Below are 13460 nucleotides of genomic sequence, written 5' to 3' on the forward strand. Positions count from 1 at the left end.
ATCTATGGGGGGGGGGGCTGGGGAAGACTCTCTGTCTGAAGCCCTGGAGAGCCACTGCTGCCAGTCAGTGTAGACAACATTGGTGTAGATGGACCTAACAGTCTGGCTCAGTGCAAGGCAGTGCCAGATGGACTGCGTACGGTTAGATAGGTACAATCAGTTCCTTGCTTTGTCCGTTATGGCTCAGGGGGGAGCTGCCCACTGCAGGGAGGGTTCGAGGGTTTCCCTTCCTGGCAGGTGAGCCAATTTGCCAGGTGTATCTGGGGATGGTGAACGCAACCCAAGTTCCAGAGCTGCAAGGCAAAGGCTGCTCTGCATTTTCTCTTGGGGAAAAGTTTCTTAACCTGGGCCAATGGTTATATAGAACCAACCAGGACCCTGTTAGGAATATAGGAAACTGCCTTGTACTTAATCAGACCATTGGTCTCTCCAGCTCAGTATTGTCTGCACTGACTGGCAGCCATGACTCTCCAGGGTTTCTGGCAGGGAATCGCCCCAGACTCACCTGGGGATCGTCTATGTGCAAGGCAGGTGTTCTGCCAGGGAGCCCTCCCCCTGGTGCCTCAAGGCCTGCCTGGGCACTGTAACCTTCCAACAGTTTGACTTCAACCCCCCCCCCCCGGCACAGTCCGCCATTGTTTCCCAGGACAAATGGATGCCCACCAGCCTGGGCTGATGAGCTGTGACACCCCCTCTGGCCATTGCAGGAGTGGCCCCATAGCCCAGTAGAATATCAGGCTCATAACTCCTTTAGTTTAATGGCTTCCCTGGTGGCAAAGAGAGTAAAGCGCTCAGGCTCTCCTGCCTGACAGTCCCGGGTTCTAATCCCTGTGTGAATGTCACAAGGTTTAATTACAGTTCATTTTTCAGTGTCAAGGCGTGCTTTGGAACATAGGAAGTAGCTCAACGGAGAGAAAAGTGCCTCTGGTGCTGTACACGACCTCCTGTTCCTGGCTCCCCTTAAGTTCTGCATTCTGCAGGATGAGACCGGGTAGCTTGGTTGCTGTGCAAATGTAAGAGAAGGAGGCATGGGGAAAGAGGGATGGAAATATCGCTAGATGGGGGAAAGGCGGTTTCTGCACTGCGGTCTGTTCTCTTTGTCCATGTCCCATACTAGTCAACAGAACTGTGAAATTGACTGCACCGGTGAAATTGACTGTACCAAAAGCCAGGGCCGTCTTAAGCATATGCGGCGCCGGGGTGCAATGATCCGCCCGGCGCCCCCCCCCCCCCCGGTTGCCCGGAGTTGTCGACCTTTTTTTGGAGAGCTGACACCACGCTTATCTCTGCTCAGGAAAAGAAAACAGGAAACATGGGCCCAGGACAACAAACCAGCCTGAGGAGTCGGCGACTGAGCGAAGCCGGGTGCCTCGTGGTGCCTCTCCACGGCCCTACGCCAATCCCAGGCGCACAGGAGGGCGGAGAGTTGGAGTCCAGGGAAGACCCCGCGGTGCACCGACGGGTGGGCTCTTCCCCGGACTCCAACTCTCAGGGCCCTGGACTCTCAGCCTGGTGCCCCTGAGAGCCTGGCACCCAGGTGCCCCGCACCCCTGGCACCTATGGTTAAGACGGCCCTGCCAAAAGCCATTTGTGGTCTGGTTTTTTTCTCTCGAGAGAGAGATGCAGGGTTGTTTTTCTCCAACAGTTTTCAGTTGTGTAGGTGTATGAGTGAGTGAGTGAGTGCATTGGCTTGTGTGATGGCAGTTGTGGCATAGAGCCGTTTTAAGTGGCCTCCTATGTGGCAGCCATGGCATGCATGATCAGCTCTTCCGAAATAGCTGTGAAAGGACACCTGGGGGGATCCCCTTTGTGGAAAAAGCATTGCCTGGCTCCACCATAGAAAACTCAGGCGCACAGATGTATGGGTGCACATGACCCATGTGCAGAAGCTGGAAGGTACCACAGTCAACTTCATACGAGCAAAATAGCTGGAAGGCGCTGTGTTGAGTGGTGGGAGACTTGGGGGGGGCGGGGGCAGCAAGCTTTTTGTTGTTGTTCATTAATCACTGAATGCCAGATTACAGTGTGACATTTAACTAAAAAGAAAAAAAGAAAAAAAACTTTTTGAGGAGAGTGAGGTAAGAAAGCACCCAGGTAAAATACCAGCCTGCAATTCATCGGGTCACATTGCAGAAAATGTAGCATTTAAACCCGATGATGGAAGCGGGCACGAGAAGTGACACAAGGCAGGCAAATGTTTGATCCCGTTGGAGCTGCCTGAACTCCCAGGAATGTCCCTTTCTCAGGAAAGGTGCTCCTCTTAGGTTACAGGAGGGTGAATTTCAGTGGAACATTAGGCGGAGCTGCAGATTTGACAAGTTGGGTTATGGCTGTCGGAGGCAAAAGAGGAGAGGGGGGCTCTTGCACCTTTAAAACCAGAGGGGGTTTCTGCAAGTGGAGCTTCTCATGCAAAGAAAGAGCCCCTTGTACATTTTCTTCTACATCTGGCCACCCTAAATTACCTAGAGGGTTCACCTGAGATCAGGAAGAGGCTGGAAAACCACCTCTTCCAGATGTTGCAGCTCTGGGTTCCTTGCGCTGAACAAGTGGATGGGCTAAATGGGCATAGCAGACCCCCCCCCCCAAATCTAGCTTCTCTAAGCAGTGGGGTGCGAACCGTTTTTATTTTATTTTCTGGGCTCAGTGAACTGTATGTGGACGGAGCCTTGGCAAATAAAGTTGGCATGTGGGTCTCACCAACACAACATTGTGTAGCACACCCAGTTGACCTGGACGCGAAGTGGGAGGGAAATGAGTTAATTTTGCCTGTTTCAGGGCTGCTGCAAAAGACCCAGGGCTTATGCCCCCTGGGTATTCCCCCCCCCCCCGCATTAGCGCCATGCATTGCTGAGCGCTGAGGAAATTGCAGCTGTTACAATCCTCAGTTCAAGGCTCTAGTCACCTTTAGAGTAAGGTTGCCAGATTCTTTTCAATGAATCCGGGGACACTTTTCAACTTTCTACTAAATAGATGGATTTTGTCAGGGGACTGATTTGTAAATCCGGGGACTGTCCCCGGGAAACAGGGACGTCTGGTAACCGTACTTTAGAGTGAGTTTGCTTTAGTACAGAGAAGGGCCAGATCCAGGAATGGATGCCTTTGATGGGTGGGCAGGGCCAGGCACATCCCAGTCACCTGACATCACACAGCATGATTCAGATTGAAAGCCATGGTTGCAGAAGGAAGAACTGAGAGCACCATCTAAGGACGCCTCCGATAGAGCATGAATTTGGCACTAATTTGAATTGGAGACTTTCCTTGAAGCTGTATAGGCTACCAGGAAAAAGGCCTTGGGGGGAATAGTGCGTGTTTCTGATTCTGATTTGGTGCCATGGTTTCACCGTCTAGCTCCCGATGTCATATGATGTCAGGTGAAGGACAGCTGTACGTGGCTTTGTAAGGACGGCCTCGCAGGCCAAATGCCAAGAAGTCCTGGTGGACCCCACTAGATCTTTGAGCCTGAGGTTCCTGGCCAGTGTTTAGCATATCTTCTGTAAGACTACATTTCCCATAACGCTCCGTTTCTGCACAATCGCATTATCTTAGCCTTGTTTGTGCCATAGTAACTGTGCTGCATCTCTTTAGAACAGCACCTGGGTCACTATATTACATGTAAGGAAGTAATCGTGGGAAGGGCTACTTGCACACCTAAGTCCCTGATTGCTTTATTTCATAGGCACAGTTGAACCAGGATTGTGGTTTTTAATAAAATGCCTCGAGGGCAATATTTTCGTCGGTGGAAACTGATGAAAACACACTTTGCAAAGATCTTGTTCCCTCCAGAAGCATTGCGGGGGGGGGGAGAAAGCAGGGCTGTGTACTAGGGCACTAAAAAAAGACCCTGCCTTACGCAACGTTGACAATAGTGAAGGTGGGGTGGATTGGAGGGGGGGGGAGATAGAGCTGATCTTTGTGCTCCAATGCCCGGGAGCAGCAGCAGCAGTAGCAGCAATGGAGAGAAGGCCGTTTGCTCAGGTGGCTGGTGAATTACAAATGACTGGTACAGCTTCTGTTCTGAATGACAAGCAATTTAAATTCAGTCTTGTGTGGAAGGTTTGCAAGCTTTTTTGAGCAGAAAAAAAGGAAAGAAAAGAAAAGGAAGAAAAAAATACATCTCTTCTCTCTCCTCTTGCCCCCCCCCCTTTTTTAAGATTTAATAGATTGGCTTAGCAGCTACTGCACCAGGACAGACTTCATTTGATAATTATCAAAACGGCCACTTGGGATTGGTGGCAACCATTTGCTAATAACATTGCTGCGGGGTTCAAATGGTGGCAGAATCTTTGGGGAATATCAGCTCTGTGTGTGTGTGTGTAGCTTAAAATGCAACAGTGCTTCTGGGATAGGATCTCAGCTAGAAAGGAATAACCGTTTCTCCCCAAGATGGAGAAGCTTATTCTAATACGTGTAAATGTGTTTCAGTCTTGCCCTGTTTTCTAGCTTCTCGCAATGGACCAACTTTGCCTTTTACAAAAATGCTTGTCTTGGCATCAGGCTAAATGGAACCTCCAAGCCCAGAGAAAGTGGGCTGCAGAATGCCAGCTGCTGTGTGTGTGTGTGTGTGTGTGTGTGTGTGTATGAAAGGGGTCACTTCTTGGCTTTCTGGAGGCTGACCAAAGAGGGAAACAGAATACAGGACTAGATGGACCCTTAGTGAGGTCCAGCAAGTCTTAAGAGCTTGATGCAAGTCAATAATAATAATAATAATAAATTAATAAAGCATTTCTAGAAGAGGATGCCATCAGTGTGCACTGTGCAAAGGGATAGTTCTCTGCCCTGAGGAGTTAACAGCCTTAAAATTTGGTGCCAAGGAAACAAAGAAGAAGGAGAGGAGGCAACACTAACATCCACCCTAGCACATCATCTTAAATCAGTGACTTCCCCCCCCCCCAGCAGTAGCTGTTAAGCCAATCTATTAAATATGATGGAAGGGAGGAAAGAGAAAAGATAAGCATTTTTCAACTCTCCTGTCCAGCAACTGGTACTCAGATGCATTGCTGCCTCCGTCTGTGGAGGCCATTGTGGCTACAAGCCACTGATAGCCCTCTTCTCCGTAAATTTGTCCAATCCACTTTTTTTTAAAGCCATCTAGGCTGGTGGCCACCAGTTCCTCCTATGGGACTAAATTCCATAGTTTATGTGTTGCATGGAAACGTACCGTATATACCCGAGTGTAAGCCGACCCGAATATAAACCGAGGCACCTAATTTTCCTACAAAAACCTGGGAAAGCTTATTGACTCAAGTATAAGCCGGTTCACCTTTGCCGCAGTGGAGGAGGAGGGAGGAACGAGCAGCCCGAAAGCAGCCCTTTGGGCTGCTCCTTCCTCTTCCTCCTTTGCCAAGTTTGCATTTATGTGTGCAGTTCAGGAATGGAACAAGCTGCCTGGGGGAGAGTAAAGAACCGCCATTCTTGTACGCTTCTTAAGGAATGGTTAACTGGGGAGAGCGGGTGGCGGCACGAGCGGAGAGAAAGGGCTTCTTTCTTGCCGCCCCCCACCGCCCGCCTCACTCGAGTATAAGTCGAGGGCAGCTTTTTCAGCACAAAAAATGTGCTGAAAAACTAGGCTTATACTCAAGTATATACAGTAATTCCTTTTATCTGTCCTGAATCTTCCAACATTCAGTTTCATTGGGTGTCCGTGAGTTCTAGTGTTGCAAGAGAGGGAGGAAAAAGTTTCTCTCTCCACTTTCTCCATGTCAGGCATCATTTTATAAACTTATATCATGAATGTGAAGACAGGGCTCCGGCGGATCGAGCAGACAAGACCATGATTAGTGGGTCCAATGTGATCATTTTCATGTGGCATCCGGGTGAGTTGCCAAACAAGCAGAGCTGGACTCTGTGGCTGTTTTTTTCTTTCTTTCTTTCTGGTCAGGTCCAAAACTGCAACACAGACGGCTGGTCTTTGCACCCCAGGTCTCTTTCAGAATGTAAAGTGGTTGTGAAGAGCGATGAGGTATAGCTTAAGTCTGTGTTTCAGGGATTCCGCAAGACCCATCCCTGAGCAAAAGCGAGTTTGACTAAATAAATCCAACTTTTGTGGAGCCTTTGCTCCTTTAAGTCTCCCTGGCTTGTCACAATGCATTAGGATTCATAGACCCTTGCTGCAGTGCACTGAGCTACCCTGCTTAGCGGTGTTCTTTTAAACAGCAGCAGCTGGAGCTGTTACTCTATTTTAACACAGCTGCAAAGAACGCTGTGGTTAGACGAAAAGCAAAGGGAAGTGGTGAGATTTCCAAAGTATCGAAAAACGGGGGTTACGGGCCAGGGAAATAGTTGTACCGTATGATTAATCCGGCCCTGCCATTGGCAATATCCATGTGCAAGGCTCAGTTCAGATCTGCAAGGAGCACATCTCACAGCTGCTCCACCCTCCCAGAGTCTCATTTTAGCATTTCTAACAAGCAATAAATTGGACAACTTGACAAGTATATAAACACCCGAGGTCTTTTTTGGGGAAAGCGGGCATTTGTCTTTTCGCTGTGTCTTGCTGCACTCCCTGGTTTGATGCTGAGCCTCGTGTGAGAATTGAAGGATGACAGGTGACGTTTCTCTGACTTCAGCAAAAAAAAAAAAAAAAAAAGGTGGGGGGATATGCTGTGCTGTGGGAGTTTGGTGGCAAATCCATCATGGCTGACACAAAGTTTGATCGAAGTTCGGAGGAAAGTTTTAATTACAGCTGGAGCCACATGGAGCTGCGAAAATTCCCTAGGTTTTGCAGAGCGGTGCCGCAGATTTAACTGGGGTAAATAATTCATAAATGAGGAATGGTAATGTTGTGGTTGCATTCGTGCTGTTCAGTTCTTAGCAGGGGTGCAAAAATGTTTTGCAAAAGTTAAGAGCCTGGGAGAGATTCACTTGGCGCCAGCTTGGAGAGAGTGAGAGGAGGGATCCTGCTTCCCTCATCCATGCCCACCTCCTTTCCAAGCAGTGCCAAGATGCCCAGGAAGTTCTCCCACATGTATTTTTAAGGTCAGTGTTGTCAGCACTGACTGGCAGCAGCTGTCTCGGACTTCACACAAGGACGCCGTGACCCTACCGCCAGCAGAGCAAAGCGGGGCCACACTGAGCCTTCCCACGCAGCGGGGAGCCTGGCTGGCCGATGTGGCCCTTGGCAGGTGGAGAGGAGCACTGGGATGGGCCGGGGTGGGGTCACCTGGTTAGCGACCCCTCAAAAATTGTGCACCCAGGGACCTGGCACACCCCCCCCCCCAACTACACCCCTGTGCTGACCTGAGCCTTCGTTTTTGGGGTGCAAAATCACTGTGCCGTATCATCAAATACTTTTTATTATGCCTCATTCTCTCTGGTTACAATTTGAATCCAGGAATGCAGAGATGTATTCAGTCTGTACATTTAGGAAGTGAAGTACAGAAATGGAAGTTTGTGCCTTTTTCATGTCCCAACACCACTCTCCTTAAAGACATCGGTTGTTCTGGTTAGTTGAGGACTAACTGAGGTGGGACTTATCTCCCCACAAACATATTTGAACAAAGAGGCGGAATTTGATTTTTTATTTAAGCCATGGCATTAAATTATAATTTTCACCTACTCAAGGCACATCAAAGTTTCATGATGGCGTGACATTACAGGAGCGTCAATGATTTTGCCCGAGGCGTCGGGCACGGTTTCGAATGCTGCTGGTCTGGGCGGTGGAAGCAGCAACATTTGTACCTTCTCTGGTTTTACATGATGCCCAGGTGGTATTTGGGAAAGAAAAGTGAAGCTCTGGATAGCTATGGCCATCTTTCAATCTTTTCCTTTTTCTTTTTCCCCTTCTTGAAGTGTTGAAGGGGTCTGTAACCCAAAGCATTCAGAACGACTACTGACCACATATGCCTCGATTCAGGACCCACAAAAGAAATATTTTTCCCCTCCCACAATACATGACTGGTGGAATTCACCTGCCGCTAAAGGTAGCATGAATAATGAAGGGTCTCTCGGTGGCTGTTAGCCACTGACCCCATTTTCTGAGGCAGCCTGTGGAAGCAGGGGCAGTTAAAACAGCAGATGAGGGCTGTTGAAGCCCTTCATTGAGGGCTTCCCAGAGGCATCTGGTTGGGAGGGTGCTAGGCCAGATGGACCTCTGGTCTTACCCAGCTGGGCTCTTCTTACTTTCTCATGTCATCTAAGGCCAGGAGCAGTAGCCAACATGGAGCCCTGCAGGTATGGTTGGACTCACACTTCCATCAGCCCCAGCTAGCCTGGCCCAGGGTCAAGGATGATGGAAGTTGTAGCCCAACAACATCTGAAAACACTGTGTTGGCTACCCTGCTGTATACCAAGGATTTCCAACTGTTCCATGTTCAGAGAACCACTTCTACATTGACTGATTTGCTGAGGATCACTGTTGGGCATCTCCCATGGAGTCTCCGCAATCCACAGAGGACCCCATGATGTGGAACGGCTGAACAACTGCCCTGCCTCTGCCTCCTCCCAAAAGGAAAACTGCCCAACCTGGTGATAACAGACTAAATGATGCAGAGAAGATAGAAAAATATAGAAAAAGAGGTGGTACTATTCTACTCTAAATGTATTCAGATCTCCAGGGCCTGGTGGACTGCATCCAATGGTACGAAAGGAACTTTCAGGTGTAATCTCAGAGCCTTTGAGATTTTTTGGAGCAGTATAGCATTCAGAACTGGGCTTTTGTTCCTTTTAGAGCACCCAATGAAGGCAGAATAATTCATTGGGTGCTCTAAAAGGATTATAATTATAATTAATTTATACCCCACCCATCTGGCTGGGCTTCCCCAGCCACTCTGGGCGGCATTCAACAACAAAATATTAAAATACAATAATCAATCAAACATTAAAAGCTTCCCTAAACAGGGCTGCCTTCAGATGTCTTCTAAAAGTATGGTAGTTGTTGTTCTCTTTGACATCTGGTGGGAGGGCATTCCACGGGGCGGGTGCCACTACCGAGAAGGTCCTCTGCCTGGTTCCCTGTAACTTCACTTCTCGCCGTGAGGGAACCGCCAGAAGGCCCTCGGAGCTGGACCTCAGTGTCCAGGCAGAACGATGGGGGTAGAGATGCTCCTTCAGGTATACTGGACCGAGGCCGTTTAGGGCTTTCAAGGTCAGCACCAACACTTTGAATTGTGCTCAGAAACATACTTAGGAAGTTCCTCAGATGCACTTCGTCTAGTGTTGCAACGACGAGGGGGACAGTTTTGTTTATTATAAAATAAAAGCGCAACTCGTCCCTGTGCAAGTCAAGAAAGCCCAGCACTTTTGCGTGGCGAAGCTGGAAGGAAGGGCTCTGGCTGACTTAAGCGCAGTTCAAATTAAAAAGGACCTTTGCTGGAGGTTAAAGTGCATTTTCTATGCGGGATATTTAGCTAGGGATTCAAACACACCTCAGCGTTGTATCTCTGAACAGCAATTTTAATAGTCGGCTACACTGCAGGGTTGTCATCAGCCACATTCCCCACAAGCTGCCATATTGGGGGGGGGGTCCATATCAGGGAGTTGGCATTGCTGAGCAATTTTTTTTTAAGTGTTCTTTTTGAGTAATTAATAAATTAAATATCACTCCGGCGTAAGACCCCTAAGGCCACAAGCTGCTGCCTTTTCCTGCTCCCTTTTGTGCTGATGTATCCAACATTTCTCAGATGAAAATCTTCCTATTTTCATTTGAGGAGTGTTGGAGGGTATGGACTCTGCACCTGGAGGTCCTCGGCCTACTTCGAAGCTGTTAAAGGGACTGAATAGAACATGCGTTTTTGAGGTGGGGGGGGGAGCACTTGTACAGGGATGGTGGACTGTTCCAATGCCACTGATGGGATGTGGCACAGAATATGAATGGGCGCTCGGTTTTTTGTTTTTGTTTTTTAACTTCTTCCTCTCACATCCAGCTATCAGAGGGGGGTTGAAGAGGGGGCCAGCCTGCCTGCCTGGCACCTAATTAGAGGAGATTAATTATTTCTTGGGTCTTCCTGCCAGTTTGAATGGCAGTTTGGGGGAAGGGATTTGATGTGCAGCACACACACGGAGAGTGAGATTTTGCTGACCACCTGGATTACAGAGAAGAGGGAGGGGGGCTCAAGGAATCTTCTATCCAATGCCAGCCCCCAGGCCCTCCCCTCCAATACATTAACAACAAAGGGAAGACACCGGGTTGAAATCAAGGAGGGTTATCTTGTTTGAGCTGCAAAAGCAGGCTTTGCCATACAGAGCAGGCTGTTTCTATTCAATTGCAAAGCCCAAATTTGGAAGGGGAAGAAAACAAGCAACTTTCAGGTTTGCGTGTGTGTATTTTAAACTTGTATACTAGAAAATCCTGAAATGGGATTAAAAACTCACCCAAGATTTTGGCTTGTTCTTCCAGAGAGATGGCTCCTTGTTTCTTCCTTTTTGTCATCATCATGTTGTTAAAGTTGATCTCTGTAAAAAAGTTAGGTATAACAAATTTATGACCCGCTTTATAAGCAAGAGGATCTTCACAAAGCAGCATGCAAGCACCAAGACAAGTACAATCCAAAGGCATTAAAACTGGCATCATTTGTAAAAATATAAAAAGCCAGCCTGTTGCTAAAAAGAGATGGTTGCAGACATGGTGTTCAGTTTCTGAGGTCAGCTGGCGGAGAAAGGAATAGCAACCATCTTGGATCAGGAAACTTAAACTGGTTTTAGCAGTCATTCCTGCTCCCTCAGGAGCTGTAATTCTGTGAAGGTGACTAAGGAGTATTAATAATACAGAGAATTCACTGTACTGCCCACCCCCCGGAGGGAACTGATTATTTTGGGGGTTGTTGTTGTTTAGTCGTTTAGTCGTGTCCGACTCTTCGTGACCCCATGGACCAGAGCATGCCAGGCACTCCTTTTTTTTTTTTTTATAAGAATTTATTGGTTTTACAACAAACAACATACAAATATAACACCCACATTAACCCACCCCCAACTAGAAATAAACAAATACACTAATACCAATAATTCTTCTTCTTATGCTGTAAAAAAAAAATTTCTTGGTCGAATCTTGGTACAGACTTCCCCTGCCTTTTCACCTTCGGTTCCAATCCCAAATATTACTTTAATAACATCTTATACCATCTTGATCTTAAAGAATCCAAATATCTAAAAATTAAAATCAAAAGCTTCTTTTTAACAAATCTTGTTTCATAATAAACAATATTTTCCCATTCTTAACTTAACATAGATCAGGTCATGTTATAACTTAATATTAATTCCACACAAGATTCTGGTTCTTATCCCCTTATTTTCAAAATAAATCATAACAAATATCTTCATTCACTATAACTGCTGTTAGTAACAAAAATTTAGAGTACCTCTTTTCTTTCTCTAAAAACTTAAAGTCTTGACACACCGGTTTCAGGTTACCATAATACATTCTTTTCCTTTATACCTTAATATCATTCACCCTATCCCCCTTCTGTCCATTTTCTTTGGTCGTCTTGCTCCAGAGCTGCTCCTCGAAGTATCCTTTTTCCTTACATAACCACAGATCCAGACTAAGTCCAAAGTAGTCCTTGCATAGAACATCAGGGTGCGCACCTTTTCCCCCAGCCTCTCCGGTTCATCATCACATTCTTCTTTTATTTGTAGATATAAACATAAAGTTCTCACCTTCGCTCCCAAGCTCTCACCTCGGGAGTTAGTTATAACAATTTTCTCCGTCCTGGGTCTGCCACCCCCAAGGGACGATCCATTACTCCGGAGTAGCCATACCTTTTCATCCTGTTGTTCAATCAGCCCCTTCAGTTCTGTGCCAAGGCTCTCCTCCAATGCAGCCATTTCCTGTACAGTCTCCTCTGTGGGATATAACTTTTTTGACATATGACAGTTCAATATCTCCAATTTTCGGTTGAGCAGTTCCAGTCTCAATAAAATAGTCCTTTCTTCATGGGTCATTTCACAGTTCGTAACCAAGTCAAAAACAAAGCCGAGCATGGCAGAAGCGGGCATAGGTGTCAAATTGCAGTTTCGGTTCTCAGACTTCTCCATCTTGCCAGTAACTTTCCATTCAGTCAAAGTCTTTCACGGTCATTTTCCCCGAATCCAGGGCGCAAGAACCAAAAATTTTAAAAAGAGATACTGTCCACCAGTTTAATCCCCAAAGGGGAAAACCATAAGTCTCACTTATCAAATTTTAAATACTTTGTTGCCATCGCTGTAACAGCAGTCTCTTAAGCTGGTTATTTTCTGTCTCCCGAAGGGAAAGAGGCAGGCTCCCTTTCCAAATGTCCCCCAGGTCGTCAACAAGGCACAAAAACAGATCCAATCCAATACTCACGACGCCGGGATTCTTAAACTCCAACTTTGACAGGTAGAACGTTAACGCACATCGCGGGGGCAACCGCCACTTCGCGTCCCGGTTGGGGCTTGTCCCCTGAAGCCCGGCTCCGTTTTCCCTTCACCCCCACTCCCCCTTTACAGGGGGAGCGAGGGAAGGGTTCGGAGCCATAGTGGGCATAGCCGGGGAGCCCAGGGTGCGGGACGCTCTTCCCGCACCCTATCGGAGCCCCGCTTAGCGGTAGCGGGGCTCCAACCCCCGGGACGGGCTGGGTCGCCTCGCAGCCGAGGCAACCCACGACCGCTCCGCCATTGCGTCGCCGCCGGAAGTCCCATGCCAGGCACTCCTGTCTAACACTGCCTCCCGCAGTTTGGTCAGACTCATGTTGGTAGGTTCGAGAACACTGTCCAACCATCTCATCCTCCTGTTTGGGGGTAGGCTTGCCATATTCCGAAGAGCAAGGCTGAGCATAGCTCTAGCTTGCCCCCCCCAAAAAAGTTAAAAATTTAATTATCATTATTTTAAAAAACCAAACCCAATCACTTCAGTGGCCCCTGTCTGTGGAATGCTCTCCCCAAGGAAGTTTGACTGGCGCCTTCATTCTACACCTTTAGGCACCAGGCAAAGGTTCCTTTTTAACCAGGCCTTTGGTTGATTTGATTGATATACTGTGTCCTTAAAATTGATTGTGGATTTTGTGTTTTATATTTTGATATTATTCTGTAAACTACCCTGAGACTTGCGGGTATAGGGCAGTATATAAATTCAATCAATCCATCATAATGATGATGATGATGATGATGATGATTTGTTTAAAATGCAAAAATCCACCCAAATGGGCATGCTGGCCCGCCAAAAGAGGACATGTCCAGCAAAACCCAGACGTATGGCAACCCTACCTTAAGGCTGCATCTCTGGGTTATTTGTGGGGCCTGCCTGGTGTTTGTACATGAGTAGAATGTGTGCTTTTATTTAAAATGCATCTATGAGTTATTTGTGGGGCATAGGAATTCGTTCATTTTTTCCCCAAAATATGGTCCGGCCCCCCACAAGGTCTGAAAAAGTTTGCTGACCCCTAGTCTAGGAGCTCAGGGAGGTAGAAATTGTTCGCCCCCTCATCCCTCCCGCATTTTATCCTCTCGAGCCCCATGAGGTGAGATAGGGACAAAACAAGAATTTAAACCTTGTACTTCCTGGTCCTCTT

The 13460-nt window shown here is 47.5% G+C and overlaps 1 protein-coding gene across 1 annotated transcript in view; it reads left to right on the plus strand.

Annotated features, from left to right (window-relative positions):
• CUX2 (cut like homeobox 2) overlaps positions 1-13460 on the plus strand; it is a 227419-nt gene that overhangs the window by 153565 nt on the left and 60394 nt on the right. The window lies entirely within an intron of this gene.

Source organism: Lacerta agilis, chromosome 8 (genome assembly GCF_009819535.1).
Source record: "Lacerta agilis isolate rLacAgi1 chromosome 8, rLacAgi1.pri, whole genome shotgun sequence".
Classification (NCBI taxonomy): Eukaryota; Metazoa; Chordata; class Lepidosauria; order Squamata; family Lacertidae; genus Lacerta; species Lacerta agilis.